Source organism: Myotis brandtii, unplaced genomic scaffold (assembly GCF_000412655.1).
Source record: "Myotis brandtii unplaced genomic scaffold, ASM41265v1 scaffold293, whole genome shotgun sequence".
Taxonomy (NCBI): domain Eukaryota; kingdom Metazoa; phylum Chordata; class Mammalia; order Chiroptera; family Vespertilionidae; genus Myotis; species Myotis brandtii.
The window spans coordinates 1,867,292-1,884,045 of NW_005361201.1; the positions used below are offsets into that span (position 1 = coordinate 1,867,292).

Below are 16,754 nucleotides of genomic sequence, written 5' to 3' on the forward strand. Positions count from 1 at the left end.
GTAAATATATAAACAACTAGCTTTCCTTTATTACTTTACAAAAGAGAGGCACTTTGATATGTGTTTTTGTACTTAATTCAGACTTAATAATTGAAGTTTACCTGCAGGCTCTCATCCTGAGGCCAGCTTTCCATGGTAAATGTGAGCAGTATATCTGTTCACAAAAATCATAAAACGTTTGACACACTTTAGAGGAAGTAAAATAAGTTTGATTCTCCTAGCCTATATGGTCCATAAAGGCAGATGCTGTGTCTTTATGTATGCATAGTAGGTATTCAGTGGCCTTTAAATAAATGATGTTTACATAAATAAATTCATGAATAAAGATGTAGTAGAATTTATGTCTTTTCTGGTCAGTGTCATGCAATTCAGTTCAATTCAGTTCAGTTCAATAAATATTGAATTGCAGCATGTACTGAGTTTAATACCGTAGATTACAAGGATGGATAAGAAACCATCAGCTTCTCTCAAGGGATTTAGTCTGGGACAGGGACACCAATTGTAAGTAGGCAGCTTTCAGACTATATTTGCTAAATCCTGTAGTTGATATCAGAGACCCAAGTCTCACTGCCTTATTAATGGAAAGGGAGAATCTTTTCATCAGGATAAGGGCTCTTCTGAGCAAGAAAATCAGTGAGGATCCAGGGCTGCAAAGTGAAAAACAGTACCTTCTTCCCCGAAGTAGATTATATTATTGTTTAAAATTTTTGTTTAGTCTTTTTTTGGGGGTGGGGGGAGTGCGGGGAGGGCTTTCCTTCCAGGTTGCTAAACTATTCCTTATTGGGTTTCTCTCCATGGCAGAAGTATATGCCCACCCTGATGGTATCCAACTGGGCCATATGACTTGATTTAGCCAATGGAATATAAATGAGAGGAACTTGTGTTACCTCTGATTAGAAGCTTGAAAACCCATTGCATGGTTCAGCTATCTCTTTTTTTCTCTCTCTGCCATGAGGATGGCATGTCCAAAATATAGGTTGTTCGTTCTGTCTGGATTCCAGAGTGAAAAGGGTTAGAGCAGAGCTGTGGCCACTTGAACACACATGTACAGTGAGTGAGAATTAAACCACGGCTGTAGAAACAGAGGTATTATTAGAGTTGTTTATTACTGTAGCATGTCTAGCCTGAGATAACCAATATAATTCCCAAAAGCAGACAGAGAATATTCCCACCCATTCTTCTTCTTAATGACCCCTGCTCACACTGGCCTCTTCCAGGAAGTCTGGATGAGTGAAGAGGATTGAGGTACAGGTGGACAGTATGTGCCCCTGGTTACATCACACTGTAATATAATACCTTTGACCAAGGCCCTCATACTTGGAGAGCTTATCTTACTACCAAAAAGTATAAAATAGAGGCAGCAAATCCTGGTAAAGGTAAAAGCAATTGAGAGAAAGGGTCTTTATGAAGAAAAAGCTCCAAATGATTTCTTATAATCTTGCAAAACCAATTTTGAGAGTTCTGAAATTGCCACATAAAATTAGGGGGAAAATCTTACCAGCTAAGTTTTTCTATCAGTTGTCATGGAATCCATCGCCTTTTTTTTCTTCTTTATAATGCTGAGATAAATATTAACCTGGGTGTTAGTAGAGAGAAACTGCTATGTTGCAGAGGAAGAGCCTTTGATGGGTCACAGAAATAGAGTCCCAATTAGTCATGAATTCAGTTTTTCTCATACATCTTTGCAGCTACCATTGTCATCAAAGGCATGTGCTGAAATTCTCTCAGAAACCTGACACTTCTCTGAATATTCTCTGTTGCTGGTCCCAAGGAAGAAGTTTTCCCTGAAGCAGTTAGTCTGATGCATGTATTTATAATGTGACTCCAGAATATAACTTTACCTAAGTACTGGGGTGGGGGGGGTCTACACTCAGGTTGTAACTTTGATGAAGACAAAAACTGAAAGATGTAAGTAAGAGTACACATAAGTGATAGCAAATATACAATTTTAGAAGATGATAAAGACCAGTCAGCCTAGGAGAAATTCTTTCATCACATACAGATCACATCACAATTAAAAAATGTCTCTCATTCCTGATACTTATGTGCTTATATGAACCTCTTTCTCATTGCTTTGACTTTGGACATGCAATTCCTATTGATACCACAAGCTACCTCTGAAGATGAAGATCAAGCATGGGCTGAACAGAGGATTGGATGAAAACTTGTCTGAGGAGCAATTAGATGCCCAGGTTCCCTCCCCTCCCTTTTGCAGACAAAGACTATATCTTTTTTCTCCCATCAGAATATGAACTTTTTCTCTTAGGAGAAATTGTACCAGAAAAACATCTTACACAGGATGACCAGGCACAGCAATGGGTAAGGTGAAGTTGTAGAAGGAGAATCAAAGGAAACCTCCAAAATTACAGCATTCCCACTCCGTTTCCTCTCCTATTTGCTACTCAAAATGATGATTAGAGAATCCCTCTCTAAAAACACTGACAACCCCAAAAGAAAAGCCCCTTTGGTATACTAGAATTTTAATTCTTGCAACAGAGTAGCCAGGAAAGTCTAAAAGATGAAAGGTAGAGACAAAACAATCAAAATGGATAAAGGAAACCCACAGAGAATGAGAAAATAGGAGAAGAAAACACCAAGGGAAAGTCTGTGATATTTGCAGAAAGGGAAAAAGACTTTGCCTTTCTGAAACAATACCATGGTGCTATAAAACAAAACATCCAAAATAAAAAGGTTTGGAAATTAGAGAAGTGTGATAGAAATACAAAAGTTTATTACACTAGTTAAAAGGTCAAGTTGAGGATATCTGAAGAACAGAGAATAAAAGCCAAAAAGAAAAAGATAAGAAGGAAATAAAGGAGAACAAATAAACACATTTGAGAACATGTTCAGAAGGTTAATTCTGCAAAATAGAAATTTCAGAAAGAAAGCATAATAAATTAGAAAACCACTTTCAAAGATTTAATGAATAAAATTTTCCAGAGCTCACAGACATGAGTTGCCATACATGAATAACTCACTAGATATCTAGGTACAATTTTTTAAAAATCACATTATTGTAAAATTTTAAACAGCAGAGGAAAGGGGAGGGGTCTAAATGATTCCAGAAGAGAAGGGAAAACAGGCCATATATCAAGGATATAGAATCTGAATGGCATGGACTTCCCACCCCTGGAATTGGAAACTGGAAGACAATAGAAGAAGGTGTCCAAAATCTTAAGGGGATTAGAGTCTATAATTCTATAGCCAGCTAAACATCAGTAAGTTATGAAGATTATTGTAGACAGACTAATGTTCCCCAAGGATATCCATGTCCTAATTCTCTGAACCTATAAATAGGCTACTTTCCATAGCAAAAGGGAATTTGCACATGTTATTAAATTAAGGATTTTAAGATGAGGAGAAATTATCCTGGATTATCAGGTTGAGCCTAATGTAATCACAGCATTCTTATAAGAGGGAGGCAGGAGGCTCAGAGTGAGATAAGGAGATTTGAACACGGAAGGAAGGAAAGGCTTGAGTGATGTCATTGCCAGAAGGGGGCAGTGAACCCAGGAATGCAGGTGGCCTTTAGCTGGAAAAGGGAAGGCAATGGATCCTCCCCTAGAGCTTCCAGAGGGGGCACAGTCCCCTCAGATATTTTAGATTTCTGATCTCTTAGCACCATAAGATGATAAATTTGTGTTGTTTAAGTCTGTGGTCATTTGCTACAGAAGCAACTGGAAACTAATACAAAGATAAAGACACTTTTGAGGGAAGTTATTTAGAGTCTACATTTCTGCAGCTACTTAAATATTACTCTGTTATGAAGATAAAGACAAGTATAGGTGTTGATGCCAGTTCCCCAAAATGCTTCCATGCTTGCTTTCTTAGGAAGCTACTGGAGATGTGCTCCTCCAAACTGAGGCTGGGAATCCTGGAATATGTGGGAATTTGGCAAAGTGAGCATCTATATGCAGGAGAAAAATTTTAAAGGATGGGATACATAATTATAAGATCAACTTGGGCCAACCATAGACAGTGTTTCCATATTCATAATATAAGCACTGAATATTGGCAGACAAAATTTGTAATAACTATGTTGGGGCATGCAAGTAGCAGAGAGCACAAGGTGACCTCATCTTCCAAACAAGGAAGTCAATTTAAAAAATTAAACATTAGAAAAATCACGAAATGGGAATTAAAAGCAAGCTATCTCTACTAGCTCTCGGAGAGGGTGGAGAAAGCCTCAAGTTCCGGAGCTTTCCCAAGTCCGGCCCAACCTTTGCTCCAGCGATCATGGCTGCCGAGGAAGTGGTGGCAATGGGCGCCGACCCGAGCGAGCTGGAGAGAGGGCTGCTGAACGAGATTTTCACATCGCCTCTCAACCTGCTGCTGCTTGGCTTCTGCATCTTCCTGCGGCGACAGCGACGACGACGACGACGACGACGACGAGCCGCCCCCGCTGCCCCGCCTTAAGCGGCGCGACTTCACCCCTGCCGAGCTGCGATGCTTTGACGGCGTCCAGGACCCGCGCATACTCATGGCCATCAACGGCAAGGTGTTCGAAGAAAACAAAATGAAGTGCTTTGGTCAGTTAATAAAATGGTTTTACCCCCCAAAAAAAGCAAGCTATCTCTAAATATGGGCAAATATGGGCATAAATAACAGTAGACACAGCTAAAGGGGAAGAATATGCTTGCCTTTGGAAACTGTAAGTCAGAAGTAAGAAAGACTTGATACTTTTAAACCCTGTTTATAGATTATGTAGGCCGAGAAATACACAAAAAGAAATAGAATGAGATGAGATAGGATAGGAGAAAACCCTTTTTCACTAGTAGAGTCCATTTCTATTTTTGTTTTATTCTTTATTGTTTAAAGTATTACATAGATCTCATTTTCCCCCTATTGACCTCTCTCCAGCCACCCCCACGCCCCAGCACATGCCCTTACGCCCCTAGTGTGTGTGTCCATTGGATATGCTTATATGCATGCATACAAGTCCTTTGGTTGCTCTCTTACCAAACCCCCTCCACTGCCTTCCTTCTAAAGTTTGATGGTCTCTTCGATGCTTCTCTGTCTCTGGATCTATTGTTGTTCATCAGTTTATGATGTTCATTATATTCCAAAAATGAGTGAGATCATGTGATATTTATCTTTCTCTGACTGGCTTATAGTATTTTGCTTAGCATAATGCTTTTCATGTCCATCCATGCTGTTGCGAATGGTAAGAGTTCTTTCTTTTTTTACAGTAGCATAGTATTCCATTGTGTAGATGTACCACATATTTCTATTTTTTAAAAAAATAATTCTACTTTTCCTTGAAATTGAGTTTTCCATTGGATGCCACACATCATAATGTTATGTCCATGGGACTGTTCCCTGCACTGGTCCCTGAGCTCTGCTTCTGTAGTACCAGCACAGTGACAGCAGTGGCACATATCTACTTGGGCTGAGTTCTGGGTCCCATTCATCAACTTATCCCAGAATCTAGTAAAAGTTCAAGGCAGGCAATATGTAGTGGTTGAATAAATGAAATTCTGGCTAAAAAATGAATGAATGCATAACCATTATTGTTATTTTATGAGCATCATAAATCACAGGTTAATATGAGAAAGAAGATACTTTGAAAGATTTTGCATGAAAATTGAGTATTTGAAACATATTTGAGGAAATGTGTTTATATCTATACAGGCACATACATTGTTTCACCTTCAAAACTTTTAAGTGTATTATATAATTATGTACACTTTTAACAATGTCCCTTCATACTGCATTGAGTAGGTTGAGTCCACAGCTGAATCACTATGGTCATCTCAGTCAGTCTCTAACCACGATATGCATCACACTACCAGCTATCTGGAGTTGACTTCCCTGTCTTCAGTTGTGATACATTCCTCATAACAATTGCCAAGTGGCAGTGATATGAAACTGTCTATGACGATTACAGCTATTTTAGTCTATTAGAGCAATTATAAAATACTTTAAAAATAATTTATATTTACCCCCTCTCCCAGTGATTAGTATTACCAAGCCATTGGATACCAAGACAGAGCAAAGGCATCCTGGACTTGGTTCTGAAAACCTAGAATCAAATTCCATCTTTATAAATCTCTTATTAACTTCTGTGAGTGTATTTGTCAATTATTGTTGCAATAGTCTATGTAATAATTCCAAAAGAAAAAAACAACCACAAAAAACAGTGGCTTACAATAGCAAACATTTCTTTTCTTCTGGCTAGCAGGATGGCTAGGGCTCTGTTGGGTTCATCAAAAAAATTGGCTGGAATTAACTTCAGGTACTGATTGGCCTTAGATATATTCCAGATATCTATTCATTCCCTTTGAACTTTCAGCTATTGGACATGTTCTTACCCATGGTGGTGGCGGAATCACAGAGCTAAGCCAACTCTGCAAGAATATTTAAATCCTTTGCTTGTGTTTTAGTCTCTAATCTTTTATTGGGCAGAGCATGTAGCCAAGTCCAACATCAATGGGGTATATATCAGTCAGGATTGAATTAGATAACTGAGCTATTATAAGTATTATGGCAATAAGGGTTTTAGTATAATAAATTGATCTTATACCCATGTGGAAAGAGCTGGTCAATTAAGGTTTAGTAAAGTGGTAGATAGGAGTCAGAAGAAGTGGGGGCAGGGAGAGAAAAAAGGGGGGAGTGGTAGTTACCCTGATGAATTTGACCTGGTTTATGCTTTCAAGAAGCTGGGTGCTGAAGCTAGGTAGAAAAGCCTGAGGTACCTACAATCAAAAGTAGAACTGTTGTCTTGAAGATAAAATGATATAGATTTTCAGTGAACAGATAGGGTATTTCAAGCAATTGGCTTTGGAAAAACTTTCTAGTTTAAATTTACTTGAGAAAGAAGGAAGGGAGCGTTAATAGAGGGCTAGTATTATATTCTGAGCTCCAGGGAAAACCTGTAGGGGAATATCTTTTGTCCTCTGTTTTCCTAGGGTCCTTAGTAGAGCCAGAGCTAAGGTCTTTTATGGAGAGTATCATTAATGCAAATAGTTTCCTGGCAAAGGAGTGAAACAGAAGTGTGTTTTTCATGGCATTCCTAACCAATTTAAGTACTCTGAACTCATTAATTCATTTTAGGAATTTCTGATCAAGTTATTATTTTTATTCTAGGCAAAGGCTTTGGATTCAGTTACTGCTTTTTAAACATTTTACAAATAGTAATTTTTTACTCCCCTCCAACTTTCTTATTTATTTTTGTCTGATAGAATGTTTCAGATAGAAAAGCAAGAATTGTCCTGATTTACTTAAAAGGAAAACCTCCGCGAGGCATTTATATTCACAAGATTTAAGGCTTAGGAACCTTCTATTTTCTTAAAGGAACTCTAATGACCTCCCTTCCTAGCTGACCTGCCACTGTTGAGAAGAGACTTGGTGATCTCTGGGGGAAAGTGCTGAGGAAGGAAGCGAGAGAAGAAAAATGTGTCTATTTCACAAATGATAAAATATGGCCCAAAGGTTATTAAAGCACATGCACTTGATCTAGGAGTTCTGAGAGGTGTGAAAGGTAGCAGCACCAGTGACTTGCTTGGCTGTGATCATCTGTGAAAAATCTATGGATGATCACATGGGGCCTCTAGACCGGCTAAGCATTGCTACTGGCATTTTGTATGTGGGTAATAAGAGCCTCATGGCCACTTCCATAATAAGCCTCTATGTTGCCGTGTCTGATTCATAGCCAACACTAGGTCCCAGACCAATTCATTTTGTTGCTCTGGTCCTATTATTCCTAATGACATTGAATTTTTAAAGCACTGATGTGGATTCCACTTTTGCATTCACAAGTAGTGTTTTTCATTTGCTCGTGCAGGAAAGAAATTGGTTTAACAATTTGATTGCTTTGTTCACTGAAATAGTGATTTAAAAACACTTAATATTAAACTGAAAAGTCAAAAATGTTTTAAAACATCTTTAAGACAATTAGATAAAACTCTTGGGCTTAAATATTAAAGTAACACTGACAAGTTGGAAGGAATGAAAGATGATTCATATGTCTTAACTGATTTCCAATCCAGTGCTTGAATCTGAGTCTCTTATTTTAGCTATTAAAGTGATAAAGGGGAAATTTTTTTATTTTATTAGAACTGGCATATGAATGTGGAAGCTAGTGTGTTGTAGGCATGGAAACCATGGCAGGCAAAGGGGCTTTGATCCTGTATTGACAGTATATAACCCAATTTCAGTGCAATGCCCAGCAAAAGTATGACTTGCTATTCCAAGCAAGTTTGATATTCCAAACCCTCACATTCTGAACTGCTGCATCTTTGAAATTCAAATACCAGATAATTTATAAATCCCTTTGTTCTTTTTCTTCTTTGTTTATTTATATTTCATTGTTGGCACTATGTCCCCCTTTCTCCTCCTTTGCCCACCTGCACCCAGCCCTGCAACCCCCTTCCCTGGCCTTCACCACTCTGTTGTCTGTGTCCATGGGTTATGCATATATGTGCTTTGGCTACTCTCTTCACCTTCTTAGAGGAGGAACATATACTATGATGTACTCTCCCTTGTCAGACTGGATTTATGACAAAGCCTTTGCATATATTTTTTTAATATATTTTATTGATTTTTTACAGAGAGGAAGGGAGAGAGATAGAGAGTTAGAAACATCGATGAGAGAGAAACATCGATCAGCCGCCTCCTGCATACCCCCCACTGGGGATGTGCCCACAACCAAGGCACATGCCCTTGACCGGAATCGAACCTGGGACCCTTGAGTCCGCAGGCTGATGCTCTATCCACTGAGCCAAACCAGTCAGGGCACCTTTGCATATTTAATAGTAAGAAGAGGCAGTATCTGTCTGTAAGATAAATTGACCAGCCTGGGATATGGGTTCACAAGATTTCAGAGAGTCTCTTTGCCAGGAACCCTAAAACCTCAGAGGGGTACCTCCTCTTTAGAGGCAGGAAGGATTCTAGGACTTACCTACCTTGATCCTTTGATTTGTTGATCTGAAAAATGATAAGAATAACATCTGTCTACCTTAAAGAGTGGGAGTGCAGATGAAATAAAATAGCAGCCTTCTATGCAGTGCTTGGAACATCTCAGACACTTGTCACATGCTCCCCTTCCATCCATTTCCACAGGTATTAGGCCTGCTTTGTGGTATCTGGCAGATAACATAAGTCCATGAAGCAAGTGCATGTGAGACAAAGATGTTACGCTTTTGGTATCACAACTAAACATAACACCTGCCTTGTTATGCTTCCTGTTAAAATAATCTCTGACCAACCTATCCAACTAAGAGCTTACTTGAAATCCAACACTTTTGACCATTCTTTCATCTCTTTGGTTATTCTCCTATATTTTGACATTTTGAGGGTAGTTTAAAGTTGTATTTGTTTTGACTAAAGATGCTTCTTATATGATTTTAATCAAATATATACATTTTATAGCATTTTATGAATAATGAGAATGTCTTGAATTCTTGTGAACATCGTGTTCTACTTTATGTAAATCAGAAAACTGAGGACTCTTAACCACTTTGTCTAAAAACCTCTACAACCAGCAGACAGCAGTGTGCTATACATTTCTTGAGTGTAAGGACCATCCAGGCTTCAGGCCTTTCTGCTATGCCTATTTACTAAATGATTCTCTCGTCTTGAAGTACCCTGGTTGGTTGGTTTTAACTACTGTGAAAGCAGATGCTCTCATGTGGTCCCTAAAGATACCTGTGCAAATAGAAAGCACTATGCTCATTTCTAGCAATAGACACTACCCATTTTTGTCAATCTCTTCTTATTTCGCACTGTTTAGCTGCCTTACACACTGATGAATAAAGCAATAATTAGAGCACAAAGCTGGGCATTCTTGGGAAAGAAAAAATGTGATATAATGTTTTCCTTCAAGGAGCTTTCATTTTTCCAAAGAGAGGCATGACAAAAATAAAGGAGAATAGAGAGCAGGGAAAGAACATTGTTAGTGTCTGGAACATAGTAGGTGGGAAAATGTTTATTGATTCACTGGTAACGTGTCTTGGAAGCTGAAGAATTTGTGTGTCAAGAAAGAGTCACTCAGACAGTGTGGCTCAGTGGTTGATTGTCAACCTATAAACAAGGAGGTCATGGGTTCGATTCCCGGTCAGGGCACATGCCCAGGTTGTGGTCTGGATCCCTATTTTGAGGCATGCGGGAGGCAGCCAATCAATGATTCTATCTTATCATTGATGTTTCTGTCTTTCTCTCCCTCTCTCTTCCTCTCTGAAATCAATGAAAAATATATTTTAAAAAAGGAAAAAAAATAAAGAGGAGTGATAGGCAGCATCCAGAACTGCACAATCAAAGAGGTTGAGAAGGAGAAAAAGGTCCTGGGATCTGGGAAGACCAATGATGTTGGTGCCCTTAAGAGTCTTGGGGTCCCATGACTATTCGCCTTCCTAAGAAGTCTGCAGCTCTTTCATTTCTTGTAGACCAGAGTTATGTTAAAGGCTTTCCCTCTGACAGTCACATTAACCTGAATGAATGTTGAAGTCTGTAAAGTTTATGAAAAGCAGGATTATAGGTGTTATTTATTCTTAGTTCACAACTCCACAGAGCCTGCTGTGTTTTTGCAAATATTCCAAACTCCTTTATTGTTAAATCTTTTTCTTCTTACACCCACATCTTGCCTACTAGTATTATTTCCAAACCAACATTGAACAGGCTCTATTCTCCAAAATACAGTTTTCCCAAACCAAACTTTGACTCATGTTGTTTCTTCTTTCTCAAATGTTCTCCCTGGTTTGCCTTTCAGAAAATTGCCTATCTTTGAAACCTCTATATTTATAATGTTTTTCAAGACAACCCTGAACCACCATACCATCACTCAATTTTTTTTGGGGGGGGTGTACCACTCACTTGTCACTTGGCATACTTTGTTATGTTCTGAATTGTCTTTCAATCTGTTTTATCCCCCCAGCTGTATTGCATAGTACTCTGGAGTCAGGATGCTGCCTTGTACTTTGTATTTTCACAGTATTCTGCACTGATATTATATGCACAATCATTGAAGTCCGTGTGATGTTGTAACTTTTGCTTTAGACAAATCTGGATTTAAATAATAACTCTCAAGCCACAGTTTTCCAGCTATAAAATTGGGATAAAAATACCTGCTTTACAGAGCAGCTATGAAAATGCAAATAATGTATAATAAAAGTTTGGTAATTTAGTTTCTTTATAAATTTAGTTATCTTGCCTTGTCAGTTGTTTGATTGATCAGATCTGGCATCAGTAGGCAATACATCTTCAAGATGTTTCATTAATGTCTTGGCTAAACAGATAGCCCTGTATTCAATTTATTTTGACATTGTTTTTTTATTGGATACACAATGGAAACTTGATTAAAAAGAGCCTGAGTTAATGTAATGCATATTTAACCAGTAATTTTACTTTGCTACTTTTATCACCCCTTAGATATTTTAATGATGCACATAAATAATTTAATTTAAATAACTAGCAAAACAAAGAATATGTACAGATTCCTATTACATAAGTTCATCTTCAGGTTCTTTACTCTGACCTAAGTCATCAGAAAAGACTTATTTTGTTTCACTTACTAAACTGGAGGAGAAAATACATTGGTTTTTAAAATGATTTACAGTTTCACCTTGTCACTTTGTTTACTTGGTTAATATCTATTTATTCTTCAGGTGTCAATTAAAATAAATATATGATCAGAAGCTTGTTCTGATTGCCTAGGGTTGTGATTCACAGCCTGGTATTAACCCTGGCCAAATACTTCCTGATTCCTCTGTATCCAACAATGGAGACTAAGATTCATGATTGCATGGTTCCTGTTCATCCCCATCAGGGATGGTCATCCACCACCTTGCACGATAACCCCCTCAGAGGAGCCACTCCATAAGCACTTGTTTGAAGGCAGTAAGTGATGGGTCAACAGGAAGGAAGCTGAACAACGTTAATTTTAATAAACATGAAAGTAAATTATTCAGGATCGTCCATTTGTGTCAAGTACTTCAATTAAATTTGGGGAGGGGCGTTTAAATATGGTCCCTCAAATGTGAAGCCTATTGACTTATTTTACCTAGATTAATTAAGCCCCTATTATGTGCATAGACCTCTGATAGGTTCAGTAGAATCATCGCATGTCTTCAGAGATCCATAATACTAATGTGCACTCACCACAGGATTGCAAGAAGCTGGTCTATAACAGAGCACTGGAGCTGAGGCACAACTTGACATTGACACCTCAGCATCAGGTATGTTGAGAGCTTGCCTAAGTGAGAGTCCAGGCCAACAATGTAAACAAAGTGGAAGTGGATGAGAACACTAATAATTGAAGACCCTTGTTGATTTAAAAACCATCCAAACTTGTAGAGAATTTTTTATGAGTTTATCTGAGACAAACTGACAACAATTGCTGGGAAGCAAAATCTCCGTAAATTGACAAAATGCTCTGGAGATTTGCAGTTTTGCATTCATTTTATACACTAGAGGCCCAGTGCATGAAAATTCGTGCACTCGGGGGGTCTCTCAGCCCAGCTTGCAGGCTCTCACAATCCAGGACCCCTCAGGTAGGGTCCAGTCCCATCACAGCATGGCTCTGGTTCCCTGGGCCTGTGCGCTGGGGGAGAGGGACCATGATTCCAAGATCGCAGCATGGCTCTGGTTCCCCAGAGCCTGCAGGCGAGGGAGGGACCAAGAGGCCAGTCTGATGGCAGCATGGCTCTGTTCCCACAGCTCCCTCCTGCTGCCGCACCACGGGCGGCTGGACCCAGACTGACTCCCGCCATGTTGGTCATCCATCTGGTCATTTAGGTTGTGACAGACCCTGGCTCTTTATATATTAGGATTACCATTAAAGGAGGAGACATAAAGGGAATTACATGGAATTCATTGGTGATAAATTAGGGAGGCAGGAGAAAACAAAGAGGGGAAATCCCTGAGATTGGATAAAGAGTAAAATGGAGAGACAAATACTTCTTTTACGTTAGTGGGTATAGGATAGTTAATTAATATTTGCAGCACATAAAGATGGGTTTTGGGGGACAAGATAACAGTGAGGGGGTCCCATGGTTTCCTGCTCTGGTGGGAGCTTATGTCCTGAGGGGTCTGGAAAAGGGAATTACTCTAACATTCCAAGGATATGTTATCTTCCATGCAAAAAGACAATAGACAGGTTCAGTTAATGTAAAGACTGACCTTTGTCAGGGAAGCTACAGGCCTACGATGTGACTCACTATTAGTTAGGAATGTCTATGTTGAGATCGTCCTATGCAGTTTCTTTTGGTCTCTGAGTTTGTAAGGCCTGCCATGCAGGCATCTCCTGCATTTGTCAGCGTTAGGATGTGGCCCCTTTTTTATTCACACTCTGAAGGGGAAATTGGCCACTATCAGTTTTACTCCTCCCTGTAAGCAGAAGTGCTTATCTTCTTTTTATTTATTTTCATTCTACACTTTTAGAGGGATGGCTAATGAATGATTTTCAGTGTTCATATTATTGAGTGTCTTCAGTTGTTTAGACATCATGGTGAGAAGCAAGACATGATAGTCTTGAAACTGAAGGATCGTTTGTCCTTTTTTTCCCCATTCAAAATGGAAATGGAAGGGTTTTCTGGTTCTTATTTCATTTAAAATGGAAGTTGTTTTTTTTTTCCCCCTGATTTTAAAATATGCTGCAGTTTTATTGTAGAATATGCAGATGATATGAAATCATAAAAGGAAAAAGTAATAATCACTGTTTGCTTCTCCAACTGGCAATAACCCACATTAATATTTTATGTATAATTACAGACATGTTCTATCTATATATGAACCTACACACTCCTCCCAACAGCACCCTTCCGATGCATATAAACTGATACACAGATCATGCTATGTAGAATTTCAAACCTTTTCCCTTCACAGAATATCATGAGCATATTTTTAGAGAACAGACCTACAATGTTGTCACCCTAAGCTGCTTCTTACTGTTGACCAGCAAAGGGAAACTTGGTGGTTCTCTAGCATAAGAACTGCCATGATCACTTATGTATTTTCTCTTTGCACATTTTTTGCACATCAGTCCTCAGATAAAATTTCTGGTATGCACAAGTTTAAGGGTATGCACAAGTTTAAGGGTCCTATTACACAAATTGTTCTCCAGAAGTGATATGTTCATTAATACTCCCATTAGCTGGGTAAGAGAATGGCATTTTATTACTTTACCAACATTGTCTATTGTCATTATGTTGAGTCTTTGTTAATGTGACATTTGAAATTAGATAAAAATAATGTTTCTAATTATAAAATGACCCATCCTGTTGATCTTAGAAAATTTGGTGATATCTGTTGATTATAGTTTCTTATATCTTCTTTTCATTTTGCTCACATTTTATTCTACCCAGTAAGTCTGTACAATATTTTCAATTTTTTAACCTGGTAATCTGTCTTAAAATCTTATCTTAAGAATTCCCCGTGTCATTATAATTTATTTATAATTATTATATTAAGTGTTGCATAAAATTGATCAAATAATGTACAAAGTTCATCTAGATACAGGGTGGGGCAAAATAAGTTTACAGCTGTTTGTGTGGAAAATAATACAATAACAAATAAATAATACAAGAATCAACTGTGTTTTGCATACTTACAACCATAAACCTGCTTTTGTCCTACCCTGTGTGTATATATTCTTTTTAACATGTGCATATGTTCTTTTTAACACTTTATTGAGGTCTAATTGACATAGAAAAAAATAGCACCTGTTTCAAGTTTACAATTTGATAAGTTTTATGTAGTTATGTACCCGCAAAACCATTACCAAAATCCCTGTGGGGAAAATATTGATCAATACTAAAGTTTCCTCATCTGTCTTTGTAATTTATTTTTCACTCTTCTCTGCCTTCCCTGCAACCAAACTACTTATCTGCTTTCACTCACTCTATATTAGTTTTTTATACTTTGCAATCAATGGATAATTATTTGAGGTGACTAGCGGTATATCGTGTGTGTGTGTGTGTGTGTGTGTGTGTGTGGTTGTAGTTTGTATTTCCCTAACTACTAATAATGTTTTGCATACTTCCATGTGGTTCTTTTCCATTCAAATGTATCTTATTGTGAATTTTCTGTTCAACTTTTCTACCCATTTAAAAAATTGGGCATCTTCCTTCTTTCCTTCCTTCCTCCCTTCCTTCCTTTCTTTCTTTTTTTAGAGGTTCTTATATATTTGTATAAAATTCCTTTTCTGATATATGCTTTGCAAATATTTTCTCCTAGTGCAGTGATGGCGAACCTTTTGAGCTCGGCGTGTCAGCATTTTGAAAAACCCTAACTTAACTCTGGTGCCGTGTCACATATAGAAATTTTTTGATATTTGCAGCCATAGTAAAACAAAGACTTATATTTTTGATATTTATTTTATATATTTAAATGCCATTTAACAAAGAAAAATCAACCAAAAAAATGAGTTCACGTGTCACCTCTGACACACATGTCATAGGTTCGCCATCACTGTCTAGTGTGTGGATGGTCTTTTCATTCTTTTAACAGTTTCTTTGAAGAGAAGTTTTTAATTTTAATAAAGTCCAAATTGTTCTTCTATGGATTGTGTTGCAGCTAACAAAAGTTTGGCTAAGCCATTTCACAAAGATTTTCTCCAATGTATTCCCCTGGAAATTTTAATGTTTTAATAGGTTTTATATTTATGTCCGTGGTACATTTTGAGTTAATTTTTTTTAAAGAGGAAAAGTATGGATCAAAGTTTGTTAGTTTTTCATTTTATTATTTGCATATGGACACCCATTATTCCATCATCATTTGTTGAAAAGATTTACCCTTTCTCTATGGAATTGCCTTAAGTCTATTTCTGGATTCTATTCTTTCCCATTGATCTATTGGTCTTTCTTTAAACCATCACCATGTGAACTTACCATTGTAGCTTGATAATAAATCCTAGAATAAGATAGAGTTAAACCTTCATCTTTTTCAAAATTATTTCATCCTTTTTAAAGCTATCAAAACATTTTCAATTTGCTTTTTTGGTGACCTGTTAACACTAATGAAAATGAATAGTTATGATACATCTGTAGCTTACTTCTGGAAGGTCAGAAAAAAGGTAGAAATTTATTTCTATACTATTATTGTTTACTTGATTTTTTAAAAATAAATTATTCATCCAAAAGTAAAAAGATTATTTTGACTTGATAGTATAATTTAAAATATATATACCATATGTGTCCTCTTTTTCCTTATAACTTTATTGTTATAACCCTGTGGGAAAAATCTGGGGGATGTCCAATGAATTTTCTGCAAAGCCTTAATGAAGAAGAAAACAAACAATAAAAAAAACACTGTTAATTTAAAAGGAAAAGACTTCTGGGCTCAGTCTGCAATATTTTAAAATGCTTCACAGTTGTGAACATTTATATTTATAGCTGTAGATAGAAATATTATTTATGCTATAAATGATATGTCTATGATGATAGTAATTGCAATCTGGATGAAATGAGAAATGATGGAGTTGTGTCTCAGAAATCCCAACAACTTTAAAAGTATAATGGAAAATAGAAAATGTTACTTTTGCACAAAGTCACTAAAGACCCAAATTCCCTCCTGAAACTCCATCATGTTCATTTCAAGTCTACCTGATGGGTTTGGAAAAAGGCTGTATGTTGACTCACTTATCTGGAAGAAAGCAAAATGTCTATACACAGGAAAAGAGAGGGTGGTACTGTATGCACTGTGGGTCACTTCTACATCTATCAGTGCTTATAAAATATTTTGAATAGTTCCTTTTTTTGGAATTCAATTTACAGCAATATTCCATGATATTTTATTTAGAATAGATTTATTACTGAAATGCA

General features: G+C 37.4%; 1 protein-coding gene and 1 pseudogene across 2 annotated transcripts in view; both read left to right on the forward strand.

The window, feature by feature from the left end:
* Positions 1-16,754, forward strand: part of NELL1 (neural EGFL like 1) — a 731,583-nt gene that overhangs the window by 604,906 nt on the left and 109,923 nt on the right. The gene's annotated exons all lie outside the window — the stretch shown is intronic.
* The window catches only part of LOC102252115, a 70,851-nt pseudogene that overhangs the window by 14,233 nt on the left and 39,864 nt on the right, over positions 1-16,754 (forward strand).